Source organism: Aquarana catesbeiana, linkage group LG03 (assembly GCF_042186555.1).
Source record: "Aquarana catesbeiana isolate 2022-GZ linkage group LG03, ASM4218655v1, whole genome shotgun sequence".
NCBI lineage: Eukaryota > Metazoa > Chordata > Amphibia > Anura > Ranidae > Aquarana > Aquarana catesbeiana.
In genome coordinates, this window is record NC_133326.1 from 88,981,462 (window position 1) to 88,996,684 (window position 15,223).

General features: G+C 40.6%; 1 long non-coding RNA gene across 1 annotated transcript; it reads left to right on the forward strand.

The window, feature by feature from the left end:
• Positions 1–834: 834 nt before the first annotated feature.
• LOC141134447 (uncharacterized) lies at positions 835–12,841 on the forward strand. Its single transcript, XR_012243154.1, has 2 exons — positions 835–959; positions 12,427–12,841. It is a non-coding gene; the product is annotated as an uncharacterized lncRNA (long non-coding RNA).
• The last annotated feature ends 2,382 nt before the right edge of the window (positions 12,842–15,223 follow it).

A 15,223-nucleotide genomic window follows, 5' to 3' on the forward strand; every position in this document is an offset into this window, starting at 1 on the left:
ACCTATCAATGGTCATAATATTATGGCTAATCAATATGTGTGGCTGTGATGCAAAAAAGCATTGGCTTTCGAATGGCTATGATTGGCTGTAAATGCAACCTGCATCTCCATTAGTTGCAGAAAAATTGCGGCATTGTCATACTAGAGCATAATTGTGCTGCAAACTGCAATATACATACATAATGAATTACAAGCTTTGTCTAGAAAATGGAGCAGTTTCTTAGGAAACTAAAATTACCTTTGATAAAGACTTTTAGAACAAATGTGCAGTGATTGAACAGGAAATGCACAAGAGACAGGTCAGTAAAAATTGCAAAGTGAACATGCTCTACTCCTTATTACTTCAAGTAGCAAATGTAGGCTTGATTTTCTGCAAACCCTCAATAACACAAAATATAAATGCATTTTTACAAATTATTCCTAGAGACATTAGCAATCAGCAATTTGCAGATTTTTGATTTGTTTAAATATTTGCATGCAACTCTGTCCGATCTGCAGAGAAGCTTGACGTGAATCAGTACAGGTTGGGTGACACAAAGAGAAAATACAATTAGTGATCAGCTGTCATGTGTTTATTCTTAGTGCCTAGTTACACTATTTTCAAATAAACCTGTAGAACAAGTCACATCGGCACCACTTATGTACAAAGCAATGGAAAGTACCACAACAATCAGAGGGGAGGCCAAGTCCATTAAAAAATACAACCTTGCTGGCACACAAGTTGACAGTTTTGACAAATAACTATATTTTTGTATTTACCTTTTATACTTATGCTTGCATAGTTACACTGTTAGATTTATACAGTATATCTAGTATGATATATCTTCTCAACACATGCAGGTGGTTTCATCTCCATAATTATAATTCAAGAAGCTGCAAGCTTGGACACTAAAGCAACCTTGATGTATTCAACATGACTGTTGCCTGAGAAACCGGCTGGAGCAGAATACGGGAAAAAGGTGCGTCAGTAGTCAGTATCATAATCCCACCAATCAGGAATCATTTTCTATTGTAAGCTTACAAGTTCTTTATTATTGCCATCGCTTTTGAAAATTACTGACTCACGAGCAATGTAACTTTTTATTTTCATAAAATAACTGCTACATTCTACAACTCTTTTTAAGAATGTTTTTTACACATTTATAACCTTGAAAGGTGATCAGTAGAAGAGTAAGTCAATGGAGAAAGTTTGCAATGGAATTTCATTTAAAGTAGAACTAAATGCTAACAAAATCGATAGATTCTCTCTGGCCCCCAGCTAGGGTCAGTTGCATATGTGCATTGATTGAGGTACACGGTAAAACAGGAACTGTCTATGATTTCTTCTTCTGTAAAGAGGGACTCTGATGGGGACCCTGCTGTAAGAGGGAACTCTGATAAGGAACATGATGTAAGAGGGAACTCTGATGGGGACTCTGATGTAATAGGGGACTCTGATGGGAACCCTGCTGTAAGGGGAAACTCTGATAGGGAACATGATGTAAGGTGGACTCTGATGGGGATCCTTAATTAAGGGGAGACTCTGATAGGAACCCTGATTTATGGCAGTGGCACTACAGTTTCCACATATGTTTGCAAATGTGTGCAGCTAATGTAACCTGATGTAATGGGGGATTTTGATGGGGAGACTTATGTAGTGAAACTCTTAGAGGGACCCTGATGAAGACCCTTATGGGGATTTCTTTCAGCTAGTGAATGTTTGTAAAATAAATGATGTGGCCCTTGTACTGAAAAATGTGGAGACCCTTGAAGTAAAGGATAGTTATAACCTAACCTAGGTCTTTCTTTTGCCATTTGAGTCCCATTGGGTGGATTTCCCTTTACTTCCTGTCCCATAGACAAAACAGGAAGTGAGAGGAAGTTCTCTTAAAGTGAGGAAATGCCTGGTTGTCACCAGGGTCACCAAACTAGTGTCCCTTTTGGAAGATTTCCTGTCAATTATTATTCTTGTCACAACCCAACATTTGGGATTTTCTTTCATTTTTCACTTTTGGTGATTCTGGTAAACAGGACAAATAAAAAGTAAAACTAAAAGTCATAGGAAATCCAGCATTTCTAAGTCTTCCAGTCCCGGCCTTTTCTGGCACTTTTTGTTCTCATGTAACAATCAGTATTTTTTGTTTGAAAATTACTTAGAACCTCCAAACATTATATATTTTTTTAAAAGCAGAGGCCCTAGAGAATACATTGGTTTAACCACTTGCCGACCGCCTAACGTATATATACGTCGGCAGAATGGCACGGGCAGGCAGAATCACGTACTTGTACGTGATCTGCCTACCGCGGGCGGGGGGTCCGATCGGACCCCCACCGGTGCCAGCGGCGGTCAGCATTTGACTGGGAGCGTTGGGAGGTGAGGGGGAGACCATTCGATTGTGGCCCCCCCCTCGCGATCGCTCCCAGCCAATCGGAATCCTCCCCTGCCTGTGTGTAGTTTCACACAGGCAGAGGATGTGATGTCATCTCTCCTCGGCTCGGCAGTTTCCGTTCCAGCGCCGAGGAGAGAAGACATGTAAGTACACAAAACACTACACACACACACAGTAGAACATGCCAGGCACATAAAACACCCAAATCCCCCCCCCCACCGATCGCCCCCCGATCCCCCCCCCAGTCACAAACTGACACCAAGCAGTATTTTTTTTTTTTCTGATTACTGATTGGTGTCAGTTTGTGACAGTTACAGTGTTAGGGCAGTAAGTGGTAGCCCCCTTTAGGTCTAGGGTACCCCCCTAACCCCCCCTAATAAAGTTTTAACCCCTTGATCACCCCCTGTCACCAGTGTCGCTAAGCGATCATTTTTCTGATCGCTGTATTAGTGTCGCTGGTGACGCTAGTTAGGGAGGTAAATATTTAGGTTCGCCGTCAGCGTTTTATAGCGTCAGGGACCCCCATATACTATCTAATAAATGTTTTAACCCCTTGATTGCCCCCTAGTTAACCCTTTCACCACTGATCACCGTATAAGTGTTACGGGTGACGCTGGTTAGTTAGTTTATTTTTTATAGTGTCAGGGCACCCGCCGTTTATTACCGAATAAAGGTTTAGCCCCCTGATCGCCCGGCGGTGATATGCGTCGCCCCAGGCAGCGTCAGATTAGCGCCAGTACCGCTAACACCCACGCACGCAGCATACGCCTCCCTTAGTGGTATAGTATCTGTACGGATCAATATCTGATCCGATCAGATCTATATTAGCGTCCCCAGCAGTTTAGGGTTCCCAAAAACGCAGTGTTAGCGGGATCAGCACAGATACCCGCTAGCACCTGCGTTTTTCCCCTCCGCCCGGCCCAGCCCAGCCCACCAAAGTGCAGTATCGATCGATCACTGTCACTTACAAAACACTAAACAAATAACTGCAGCGTTCGCAGAGTCAGGCCTGATCCCTGCAATCGCTAACAGTTTTCTTGGTAGCGTTTTGGTGAACTGGCAAGCACCAGCCCCAGGCAGCGTCAGGTTAGCGCCAGTACCGCTAACACCCACGCACGCACCGTACACCTCCCTTGGTGGTATAGTATCTGATCGGATCAATATCTGATCTGATCAGATCTATACTAGCGTCCCCAGCAGTTTAGGGTTCCCACAAACGCAGTGTTAGCGGGATCAGCCCGGATACCTGCTAGCACCTGCGTTTTGCCCCTCCGCCCGGCCCAGCCCAGCCCACCCAAGTGCAGTATCGATCGATCACTGACACTTACAAAACACTAAACGCATAACTGCAGCATTCGCAGAGTCAGGCCTGATCCCTGCGATCGCTAACAGTTTTTATTGTAGCGTTTTGGTGAACTGGCAAGCACCAGCGGCCTAGTACACCCCGGTCGTAGTCAAACCCGCACTGCAGTAACACTTGGTGACCTGGCGAGTCCCATAAGTGCAGTTCAAGCTGGTGAGGTGGCAAGCACAAGTAGTGTCCCGCTGCCTCCAAAAAGACAAACACAGGCCCATCGTGCCCATAATGCCCTTCCTGCTGCATTCGCCAATCCTAATTGGGAACCCACCATTTCTGCAGCGCCCGTACTTCCCCCATTCACATCCCCAACCAAATGCAGTCGGCTGCATGAGAGGCATTTTCTTTATGTCCTCCCGAGTACCCCTACCCAACGAACCCCCCCAAAAAAGATGTTGTGTCTGCAGCAAGCGCGGATATAGGCGTGACACCCGCTATTATTGTCTCTCCTGTCCTGACAATCCTGGTCTTTGCATTGGTGAATGTTTTGAACGCTACCATTCACTAGTTGAGTATTAGCGTAGGGTACAGCATTGCACAGACTAGGCACACTTTCACAGGGTCTCCCAAGATGCCATCGCATTTTGAGAGACCCGAACCTGGAACCGGTTACAGTTATAAAAGTTAGTTACAAAAAAAAGTGTAAAAAAAAAAAAAAAAACACAAACAAAAATATAAAATAAAAAATAATAGTTGTCGTTTTATTGTTCTTTCTCTCTCTATTCTCTCTATTGTTCTGCTCTTTTTTACTGTATTCTATTCTGCAATGTTTTATTGTTATTATGTTTTATCATGTTTGCTTTTCAGGTATGCAATTTTTTATACTTTACCGTTTACTGTGCTTTATTGTTAACCATTTTTTTGTCTTCAGGTACGCCATTCACGACTTTGAGTGGTTATACCAGAATGATGCCTGCAGGTTTAGGTATCATCTTGGTATCATTCTTTTCAGCCAGCGGTCGGCTTTCATGTAAAAGCAATCCTAGTGGCTAATTAGCCTCTAGACTGCTTTTACAAGCAGTGAGAGGGAATGCCCCCCCCCCAACGTCTTCCGTGTTTTTCTCTGGCTCTCCTGTCTCAACAGGGAAGCTGAGAATGCAGCCGGTGATTCAGCCAGCTGACCATAGAGCTGATCAGAGACCAGAGTGGCTCCAATCATCTCTATGGCCTAAGAAACCGGAAGCTACGAGCATTTTATGACTTAGATTTCGCCGGATGTAAACAGCGCCATTGGGAAATTGGGAAAGCATTTTATCACACCGATCTTGGTGTGGTCAGATGCTTTGAGGGCAGAGGAGAATCTAGGGTCTAATAGACCCCAATTTTTTCAAAAAAGAGTACCTGTCACTACCTATTGCTATGATAGGGGATATTTACATTCCCTGAGATAACAATAAAAATGATTTAAAAAAAAAAAAAAATGAAAGGAACAGTTTTAAAATAAGATAAAAAAAATAATAACAATAATAAAGAAAAAAAAAAAAAAAGCACCCCTGTCCCCCCTGCTCTCGCGCTAAGGCGAACGCAAGTGTCGGTCTGGCGTCAAATGTAAACAGCAATTGCACCATGCATGTGAGGTATCACCGCGAACGTCAGATCGAGGGCAGTAATTTTAGCAGTAGACCTCCTCTGTAAATCTAAAGTGGTAACCTGTAAAGGCTTTTAAAGGCTTTTAAAAATGTATTTAGTTTGTCGCCACTGCACGTTTGTGCGCAATTTTAAAGCATGTCATGTTTGGTATCCATGTACTCGGCCTAAGATCATCTTTTTTATTTCATCAAACATTTGGGCAATATAGTGTGTTTTAGTGCATTAAAATTGAAAAAAGTGTGTTTTTTCCCCAAAAAATGCGTTTAAAAAATCGCTGCGCAAATACTGTGTGAAAAAAAAAATTAAACACCCACCATTTTAATCTGTAGGGCATTTGCTTTAAAAAAAATATATAATGTTTGGGGGTTCAAAGTAATTTTCTTGCAAAAAAAAATTATTTTTTTATGTAATCGAAAAGTGTCAGAAAGGGCTTTGTCTTCAAGTGGTTAGAAGAGTGGGTCATGTGTGACATAAGCTTCTAAATGTTGTGCATAAAATGCCAGGACAGTTCAAAACCCCCCCAAATGACCCCATTTTGGAAAGTAGACACCCCAAGCTATTTGCTGAGAGGCATGTCGAGTCCATGGAATATTTTATATTGTGACACAAGTTGCGGGAAAGAGACAATTTTTTATTTTTTTTATTTTTTTTTGCGCAAAGTTGTCACTAAATGATATATTGCTCAAACATGCCATGGGAATATGTGAAATTACACCCCAAAATGCATTCTGTTGCTTCTCCTGAGTACGGGGATACCACATGTGTGAGACTTTTTGGGAGCCTAGCCGCGTACGGGACCCCAAAAACCAAGCACCACCTTCAGGCATTCTAAGGCCGTAAATTTTTGATTTCACTCTTCACTGCCTATCACAGTTTCGGAGGCCATGGAATGCCCAGGTGGCAAAAACCCCCCCCAAATGACCCCATTTTGGAAAGTAGACACCCCAAGCTATTTGATGAGAGGTATAGTGAGTATTTTGCAGACCTCACTTTTTGTCACAAAGTTTTGAAAATTGAAAAAAGAAAAAAAAAAAAAATGTTTTTTCTCGTCTTTCTTTATTTTCAAAAACAAATGAGAGCTGCAAAATACTCACCATGCCTCTCAGCAAATAGCTTGGGGTGTCTACTTTCCAAAATGGGGTCATTTGGGGGGGTTTGTGCCACCTGGGCATTCCATGGCCTCCGAAACTGTGATAGGCAGTGAAGAGTGAAATCAAAAATTTACACCCTTAGAAATCCTGAAGGCGGTGATTGGTTTTCGGGGCCCCGTACGTGGCTAGGCTCCCAAAAAGTCCCACACATGTGGTATCCCCATACTCAGGAGAAGTAGCTAAATGTATTTTGGGGTGCAATTCCACATATGCCCATGGCCTGTGTGAGCAATATATCATTTAGTGACAACTTTGTGCAAAAAAAAAAATAATTTGTCACTTTCCCGCAACTTGTGTCAAAATATAAAACATTCCATGGACTCAACATGCCTCAAAGCAAATAGCTTGGGGTGTCTACTTTCCAAAATGGGGTCATTTGGGGGGGGGGTTTATGCCATCTGGGCATTTCATGGCCTTCAAAACTGTGATAGGTAGTGAGGAGTAAAATAAAAAATGTACGCCCTTAGAAATCCTGAAGGCAGTGTTTGGTTTTCGGGGCCCCGTACGCGGCTAGGCTCCCAAAAAGTCCCACACATGTGGTATCCCCAAACTCAGGAGAAGCAGCTAAATGTATTTTGGGGTGCAATTCCACATATGCCCATGGCCTGTGTGAGCAATATATCATTTAGTGACAACTTTTTGTAATTTTTTTTTTTTTTGTCATTATTCAATCACTTGGGACAAAAAAAATGAATATTCAATGGGCTCAACATGCCTCTCAGCAATTTCCTTGGGGTGTCTACTTTCCAAAATGGGGTCATTTGGGGGGGTTTTGTACTGCCCTGCCATTTTAGCACCTCAAGAAACGACATAGGCAGTCATAAATTAAAGGCTGTGTAAATTCCAGAAAATGTACCCTAGTTTGTAGGCGCTATAACTTTTGCGCAAACCAATAAATATACACTTATTGACATTTTTTTTACCAAAGACACGTGGCCGAATACATTTTGGCCTAAATGTATGACTAAAATTGAGTTTATTGGATTTTTTTTAGAACAAAAAGTAGAAAATATCATTTTTTTTCAAAATTTTCGGTCTTTTTCCGTGTATAGCGCAAAAAATAAAAACGGCAGAGGTGATCAAATACCATCAAAAGAAAGCTCTATTTGTGGGAAGAAAAGGACGCAAATTTCGTTTGGGTACAGCATTGCATGACCGCACAATTAGCAATTAGCGACGCAGTGCCGAATTGTAAAAAGTGCTCTGGTCAGGAAGGGGGTAAAACCTTCCGGGGCTGAAGTGGTTAAATTCTAATGCAAAAAAAACACAATACATAACATATTTGTTTCATAAAATATAAAAGACGATGTTCCACTGAATAAATAGACACCAACTATGTCACACTTTAAAATTGCGCACGCCCATGCAAAGGCGACAAAGAATTACGTACATTTTACTATCCATAGGCAACATTTTCAAAGCCTTTACAGGTTACCACTTTTAGATTTACAGAAGAGGTCTGGTGCTAGAATTACTTCCCATGATCTGACATTCCTGGTGATACCTCACATGTGTGGGACGATCGCTGCTTGCATGCGTGTGGGACCAAAGTGTGTGTTCACCTTTGCATGCAAGCACAGGAGGATGTGGCCCTTTCAATTTTTTTTTAATCGTTTTTTTTTTTTTTTATTCATTGCTGCTTTATTTTTTTTATCACTTTTATTGCTGTCGCAAGGAATGTAAACATCCTTGTGACAGCACTAGCCATGTGACAGGTACTCTTTATGGAGAGATCTGGGGTCTATAAGACCCCAAATCCCTCCTCTGCACCTAAAAGCATTCAAAAACACCACAATCTGTGTTTCTGAATGCTTTCAATTTTCAAAAAATGGCGCCGATGGTTGCCGAGTAAACCGAAAGTGATGTCTTGTCATCGTTTCCGGGTTATTGTTGAAGAACAGCTGATCAAAGCCGATACTGTGTTTTTCCCTGATGAAGTCACGTGACACCTGATCTAACGCATAGGGCAGAGACTGTAGGAGTGAGGACCAGAAGTGATGTCATACCAAGAAGAACGGTATCCCTGATATGTTTATGTAATTGTTTATTTATGTAAGAAGCATTTTAAACATAAATAAAGTGATTTTTAAGCATATTCCACTATTGGGCTATCCTCTATCCCTGTCCCCACATGCTATATGAGTGCACCCCAGTATATGGACCACACATTCTTAAAGGGACCTCAACCCCATTACTGAGGAAGAAGATCTAGGAGAATAAGAATACCCTGGTGAGTGGGTGACCTTACTATAGAGTACCCTGGGATCTTGGAATACCAATCTGACCAGAGAGAAGTGAGCTGGATATTACTGCACATGCATGTACTTTATACTACATTATCGATGTGAGGGCACTGAGAACGCTGAGGTTATTGGGGAAGAGGCTTGAAGATTTTTGTAAAGAAGTCACGTTTATTTCACGTTTTATGAACTACAATACAGTTGTTTTCATTATTGGATCATTATTATTCACTATTTATTGTTTAGTACTTGTATACACTCTGATGGTGATACACTGTTTAATTATCTTTATATAATCACTTAAGAGGTAGCGCGCTTTTTTATCCTATTTGTTTATTACATATTAATCTATTTCCTGAATTCAAACCCCAAGGGTAGGAGGGTTGGGTGAGACCCAACGGGAGGCTTAGCAGCTTATGTGCTATAAAAAGAGATCCCATAATAGCCACTGTCTGATCACAATCCAGGCTGTTAGAATATACAGTGGGGACGGAAAGTATTCAGACCCCCTTAGGTTCATTTTTTTCCTCATTAATGTACACACAGCACCCCATATTGACAGAAAAACACAGAATTGTTGACATTTTTACAGATTTATTAAAAAGGAAAAACTGAAATATCACATGGTCCTAAGTATTGAGATCCTTTGATCTAATACAGCCATGAGTCTTTTTGGGAAAGATGCAACAAGTTTTTCACACCTGGATTTGGGGATCCTCTGCCATTCCTCCTTGCAGATCCTCTCCAGTTCTGTCAGGTTGGATGGTAAACGTTGGTGGACAGCCATTTTTAGGTCTCTCCAGAGATGCTCTGGCTGGGCCATTCAAGAACAGTCACGGAGTTGTTGTGAAGCCACTCCTTCGTTATTTTAGCTGTGTGCTTAGGGTCATTGTCTTGGTAAACCTTCGGCCCAGTCTGAGGTCCTGAGCACTCTGAAGGTTTTCATCCAGGATATCCCTGTACTTGGCCGCATTCATCTTTGCCTCGATTGCAACCAGTCGTCCTGTCCCTGCAGCTGAAAAACACCCCCACAGCATGATCCTGCCACCACCATGCTTCACTGTTGGGACTGTATTGGACAGGTGATGAGCAGTGCCTGGTTTTCTCCACACATACCGCTTAGAATTATGGCCAAAAAGTTCTATTTTGGTCTCATCAGACCAGAGAATCTTATTTCTCACCATCTTGGAGTCCTTCAGGTGTTTTTTTAGCAAACTCCATGTGGGCTTTCATGTGTCTTGCACTGTGGAGAGGCTTCCTTCGAGCCACTCTACCATAAAGCCCAGACTGGTGGAGGGCTGCAGTGATGGTTGACTTTCTACAACTTTCTCCCATCTCCCGACTGCATCTCTGGAGCTCAGCCATAGTGATCTTTGGGTTCTTCTTTACCTCTCTCACCAAGACTTTTCTCCCCGATAGCTCAGTTTGGCCAGGCGGCTAGCTCTAGGAAACGTTCTGGTCATCCCAAACGTCTTCCATTTAAGGATTATGGAGGCCACTGTGCTCTTAGGAACCTTAAGTGCAGCAGAAATTTTTTGTAACCTTGACCAGATCTGTGCCTTGCTACAATTCTGTCTCTGAGCTCTTCAGGCAGTTCCTTTGACCTCATGATTCTCATTTGCTCTGACATGCACTGTGAGCTGTAAGGTCTTATTATAGACAGGTGTGTGGCTTTCCTAATCAAGTCCAATCAGTATAATCAAACACAGCTGGACTCAAATGAAGGTGTAGAACCATCTCAAGGATGATCAGAAGAAATGGACAGCACCTGAGTTAAATATATGAGTGTCATAGCAAAGGGTCTGAATACTTAGGACCATGTGATATTTCAGTTTTTCTTTTTTAATAAATCTGCAAAAATGTCAACAATTCTGTGTTTTTCTGTCAATATGGGGTGCTGTGTGTACATTAATGAGGAATTTAACAAATCCAGCACTTCCTGCCAATGCCAAAATATCTTCGGGCATCTCCAAAAGAGGGGCATAAAGGCTATTCATTTTCAAAAGGAAGGAATACCATGCAAAATTAAAACGCAAGCAAGTAGACCATTAAAAGATGCTGCGATATAAGCTGGCCATACATAAATATATTTTCAAACAAACATTTATACAATAATTAAAGCAAAAAGTATTAGTACATTCCATGGCTTGGAAAAATGTTCGAAAGCACTTCAAAATGTCTTTCACTGTTATTATTCGATTTTGGAACAAATGGACTTTACCAAATGAAATACACATACACTGTTTGAAATGTTTTGTTTGTCTGTGAAACATTTTTGAACCTACTCCTTAAATTTTTCTTGTGACTGCGGTCAAAAACAAATGTTGATTAGAGTCTGTTTATGCCATAGTTACATGGTTGGTACCGTTGAATAAAGACAACAGTCCATCCAACCTGTGTGTGTGTGTGTGTGTGTGTGTGTGTGTGTGTGTGTGTAGAAAAATAATTTCCCATATTCCTGTATATTATTTCATGGCATAAATAGCCTAATCAAACAATACAATAATACAGTCATGCCACATTTAATGAATGCAATAAAGAGTCTGATACCAAGACACTGCCAAGAACCATAGAGCCCCACCATAGGAGACTGAATTAAAAAATTAGAAAACATACAAAATTGAATATCTGCGATGCAGTGAAGAAGAGGAGAACGATAGATTTATTGAAGTATGGAAACGTTGGACAGAGTTTCAAAAAACTAAGAAATATGTGGAAATAGTGGGAATATAGGAGATGAGGAGTTTGAGGAAGGAGGGGAAAGATACAGATTTAAAGGATTGATGGGGGGGGGAAATGGGAAGAGAGGGGTGGGATTGATTAAATAATTAATAAAATGTTAATGATAATAATGTTACTGTTTTGTATTTACTAGTAAGGAAATTAATAAAAATATAATAAAAAAACAAAAAAAAAAATGTCGATTTCACTCCACTAACTATAAAAAGAAAAATTTAAACCAAAACTCTACAAGTAAAATGGCTGCGTAACATTTCCAGCATTTAGAATGAATTTTTATTTCACAAAGAGATTATATTGAGGTGCAGATTTTCTTGTCACCAGTAGTATTTTCCTATTATTAAAAGTGAACAAGTCTCTTCCTACATATGCACTGCATCTATTAATCTGCCAAATATTTAGGAATGGTCCTAGCAGCACACTTGCATACCGAGAAGTGGCTGATTTAATAGAGGGATTGAGAATCTTTACACAATAAATTGTGTGAATCTCTGCTCCCATTACCCATTCATGTGAAAAAGAAATTGCTAACCACTTATTTCATCTACACAACGACTGAATAATTAAAGGGAATATTCACACCATGTATTCTGTGAAGGTTCTCAACTACTTTAGTAAAACAGTGGCTAAGTTTCAACCCCTAATGTTCTTGATAAGGTATTTGCCAGGCTGTAACCCCTCCTTAGACTCTGATACTTGTATCATTTACAAAAAATGCTTGTTAAAAAATAACAGACTACAAAACACACACATAAATTAATTAATCCATTATCAAATAAACATTAACATGAATAAACAATGGACAGATGAATAATATAGCTACTTGTTGATATCAAAATAGCGTTCCTGTTCCAATACCATAAGCTGGCAGCCCTAGCAAACTTGTCACTCTAGACGCATTTGTTCACCTTGAATAATTATATTATTGCTTTAATTGGTTATCATACAGTATAATCATATATGTGATTTTTTTTTTGCAGGCACTGTACCTAGAAAGTCCTGTACCTTCTTCTCTCTCATTGCATCTTGACAACGTACTGTATACTAATAGTGAAGCTCAGAAGCTTGTACAAATGCTTCACCTGAGATGTGCAACTTGTTCCAGTAAATATCAACTTCCACAATCACAAAAAAAGAAAGCTCTCAGCCAAGAAAATGAAACCCGCCTCCTTGAACGTCTCACAATGAACTCCGCAGAGAAAGCACCTGACAGCAGGAGGATTGCCCAAGGCAGACTTCTACAAATGAGGGTGGTGAATTCTTATGCATGGAAAGGATGGAACTGATATATGCCAATACATATAACTTTTGCTATGTATGGTCATTTGGTGCATTATGTTTACCCTTTGTCTTGCTAACCATGTCATAATTCAAATAAACAGTCCTCAGGAGTCACGTTTTTGCAACTCATCATTTATAAATTCTTGGTAACATAGTAACATAGTTAGACTGAAAAAGGGACATAAATCCTTTGAGATCAACCAAAAGGGAAAATAAAACAAATTAATTAAAAACTTCAATTATAAAAAAAAAATCTGACTATCTATTATTATTATTATTATTATTATTATTATTATTATACAGGATTTATATAGCGCCAACAGTTTGCACAGCGCTTTACAACATGGGGGCAGACAGTACACTTACAATACAAATCAATACAGGAGGGATCAGAGGGCCCTGCTTGTTAGAGCTTACAATCTAGAAGATTATAAGACTAAACAAAACAATTGAAAGCGTGATCACGTAGATAAAATCAAGTGTAGGGAAGAGTGCAGCTCGCCCAACGCGTTTCTTCCAATTGGACTTCAACTGGGGCATCGTATCAACCAGCTGTCTTACCACAATATTGGTTCAGTGGTGCCGGCCTGATGTTACTCTTCCATCCTTTACAGACCTAAGCATACACACTTGACCTGACAATACAGTTGGTCTTTAAAACAATGATCTTTAAAACAAAAATGTCTATTGTCAGCCTAAGGAAAGCTTCTAGGGCAGTTTGGGGGAGTTTATAAGATTAAAGTAAAACTAAAGGCAAAACTTTTTTTTTATGTTCCAAAAATAAGGTACATGTCATGGCAGCATATCCATATAGATAAAAAACATTGTTGTTTAAGTTGGAACAGATACAGGTAAGCATACTATCAAAAAGAAAGAAATCGCACATAACAGTGAATGTGTTCGTATCGCAGATTACGTTTCCCAAAAGATTAGGGTAAATAGAAACAAAAGCGATAAACAGCATGTCTCATTATTGAGTCTATATGAAGCCAATAGAGTATCTGGAGCCATGGTGCTGTAAACAACAGCAACTGCAGGAAAGGGGAAAAAGAAAAAAAAAAAGGGGGGGTGGAAGGTGGAACAAAGAAGGGGGAAGGAGATGTTGAGATAGATGGAAGATCCCCCCCCAGTTGTGCAGAGTTGGCTTCCTTAAACCACCCCCTGGATCCCTCCTGGGAGCGCCAGAGAAGACAAGTGGGGAAAGATCTCAAAAGGGTAAAGGATGTCTCCTAAATAAGGCTGTGGGAGGTAAAGCATAACCACTTAAGTCCCCCTGGTTCCCGGAGGTAGAGGAGCAGGCGTCCGGAGGGTTTAAGCGATCACAGTCAAAGAGGTGCGGCCCATGTAGACTCACTGCGAGGGGCACTGAGGAGGTATCTCAAGCAGGCCTTCAAGAAGGGGTAGGGTTCATCAAACTCTGTTAGATGTCGGTTGTTCGAAAGTGAATCCGCCCAAATGCTTTTGAATTTGTATTTGTAAATAATGGATCAGCTCCTCCATCTCTTTAATTTTACAGAGGCAAGGGAGCCATTTAGACTCTGATGGAAAGTGAGATGTATTCCAATGAAGTGGGATACATAGTTTTGCGGTAGTAACCATATTCATGGCCAGGGATTTGAGGTATGTTTTAGTCGGTAACAATGTGTGGTGTAAGAGATATTGCGCTGGAGCATAGCCCAAAGTGTAGGTAATAATAATAATATAATTTTATAAAATTTTATAAAATAATAATTTTGTGGACTTTTACTCAGGAGAATTGAATAATTGGACATGTCCACCATGTTTGTAAGAGAGTGCAAGTTTCTCACATACACCGCCAGCACTTGTTGGACACCACTGCCAGATGAAATTCATGTAGGCTCTCTGGGGTCCGATACCATCACAACACGATCTTGCAGCTATTCTCCTGGGTGGTGACATTCATCAACCCCTTGTGTAAAGACACACTCCCATTGTTCCAAACTTTTTTTTTTCATTTTGGATAGAGTAAAGTTTATCAAGTTATAAAACCTGTCAGATTTTTTTTTTTACCATCTGTGTCCCATTGGGGAGACGGGTTTTAATTTCTGTCCCATAGACAAAAAAAGGAAGTTAGCAGAAATCCCACCAAAGTGATGGAATCCCTTGTTGTCACCACAGTCACCAGAATTAGAGTCCTCATTGGAAGATTTTCCAACTTTTCCAGGTCTGGTGGCATCCTAAATTTTGGGATTTTCTTTCACTTTCAGTAATAATGGTTAACAGGACAAGTAGAGAGTCTGAATCTCCATATATAGTATTAATAATACAGCGCTTGCAGATCAAACCGAGTGCATATATAAAACAGCGCAAACAGAAAAAACAAACAAAATCAAAGTCTTTCAAAAAATCTTCATATAAAGTGCTTGGTGCTCCAAATTCCTGCACTGAAGTATAAACATGATGTGCATTGTGCCACACTCCCCTCTCGTATCCCCACTCACCAGAGAAAATGGACCCTCAGCTTTTCAGTCTGGG